The following is a 2,151-nucleotide window of genomic DNA, read 5'->3' as shown; positions in this document are numbered from 1 at the left end:
AGAGAGAGAGAGAGAGAGAGAGAGAGAGAGAGAGAGAGACAGAGAGAGGAGACTACAGGGCTCTGAAGGACAGCTGTGACTGACAGCTCTGACATTCATTCAAGTCATCCGCGAAAATGATAGACAACAGCTTCCAGAGTAGGCCATGCTGCCTGTGCTACCATCACTTGGCATTGTAAATATTAGTGCCTTCGACTGCCACTGCTCCCTTACAACTTTGATGGAGATCAGTGCTGACTGCCTCGCAAATCCCTCTAGACTCTACACTGTATCTCATTGTCTCCGTTCATAATTGATTAGAAAGCTTCATTTGGTTGAAGAGATTCAGGCAAATTATCTTTAAACTTCAGTGGCAGAGCATGCCAGATTTTTCACAGAGAATTATGGAGTTGGCACCTCTACAATTCATTATAGGCAGAAATCTTACTCCAACCTTCAGACTGCATAAATCTGTTAAAAGTGAGACCTGGTTGCAAAGACTCTTAAAGGCAAAATTCATTTAAGACCCTTTCCCCCTGGGTCCAAGTATATTCAGGGAAATGGAAACAATGTCCAAATGAGCTAGTGTACTTAAGCAGGCAAGTGAAGGAGCCAGAGAATAAAAGATGTGTATGGTGTTCACAGGCCAGTTGTTAATTACACCTCTGCACAGGAATGAGACAGTGCCTAACCCCTGACACAGCAAATATATACTTTAAAGAATTTATAGGACTTTCAGCCACTTATGCCATTTGTCCTAGCCAGTGTTTGGGTGACTTTAGAGTGTTGTTCTACTTTTACAGCTAAGGGATTTGGAGACTGGAGTTGAATAATTGCTGAAGGTCACAATACCTGTCAATGGTAGAGCTGGGTAAATGGTTGTTAGCTCAGCCACAGTGAGCATAATTAGAACTTGGACTGCTCACCGGAGTGTTACATCTACAGTCACATGAGGACAGTTACCTACATCATCTCTGCAGTCTTGGGGACTTTCAAACCCTGGCAAATAATCTCAGTACACAATGCGTTCGTCTTGGCTGCTTCCCCCTCTAGGATGACGTGCTAATCTTTCACATTTGCCAGCTGTGTTTCTGCCCCTAAATTGTTGACAGGCATCTCCATATTGCTAGGACACACTGGCTGACCAATCGACAATGAAGGCTGTTGAGCAGCCACCGCCAAAATTCTCCTGACATAGCATCTACCCACTAAATGTCTAACATTTAGCAAAAGGAACTATCAAACTGTTCATTTTTTGTCTTGCATTGCTTTTGCTCTTATTTATGTTTCCATCTGTGTGTGAGTATGTGTTGAGCCGGGGTTTGGTGCTGGGAATTGATCTGCTGTCCTCTAGAAGAATAGCAAATGCTCTTAAGACCTGAGGTTTGGAGTTCAGAGCCCTTGTAAAAAGCTGGATGTGGCTGTATAAAGACTCCTAGGATTGTGTAGGGTAGGGTCAGGAAAATTGCTGAGGCTCTCTGTCCTCTGGGACTAATTCTAGGTTTATTGAGAGACTCTGACTCAAAGGAAAGGGGTGAGTGACATGGCAGGACAGCTGATATCCTTCTCTGGCCTCTGAACTCTCAAGCATTTGAATACAAACACACATGCATAGACCCATACCCCAGAAAAGAAATAAAGTAGAATCTAACAGTGATCTTACTGACCTGGCTCTGTATGAGGATGCAATATGTATTTTAAATATACATGTTAATTACTCTCCAGCAGCAACACTAGGAAGATACTTTTATTGCCCCCATTTTGTCTTGACTGCCTCTCCATCCCCTTGCGAGCTCCTCCCTTTCAGAAGCCCATTGGCTTCAGTAATCTTTTCATTTTTCCTGTGTAGATACTGCCTACATGCTGGGCAAAGCAATGCATGACTGTAACCTTAGCACTCAGGAGAGGCTGAGGCAAAGGCACCATGAGAGCTTATGTTGCACAAAGAGACTATCACACACACACATACACACACACACACACACACACCACATCAATAAATCCATTCTTATAAAGACAATGCCCAGATGCATATTCAGATGTTGATCTTTGAAGGAAACCGGCCTGCAGTTTCACTTCTTACCGTGGGTGATTCACTGGGGAGGTCGAGTTTCTGTGAAAATAAGCGGGTTAGGAGACAAGGAACGACACCAAGTAGATTCTTATCAAGGT

This window comes from Mastomys coucha, unplaced genomic scaffold (assembly GCF_008632895.1).
Source record: "Mastomys coucha isolate ucsf_1 unplaced genomic scaffold, UCSF_Mcou_1 pScaffold23, whole genome shotgun sequence".
In the NCBI taxonomy this organism is placed as follows: domain Eukaryota; kingdom Metazoa; phylum Chordata; class Mammalia; order Rodentia; family Muridae; genus Mastomys; species Mastomys coucha.
The sequence above is the reverse complement of the archived record's forward strand: the minus strand, read 5'-3'. Positions refer to the sequence as shown.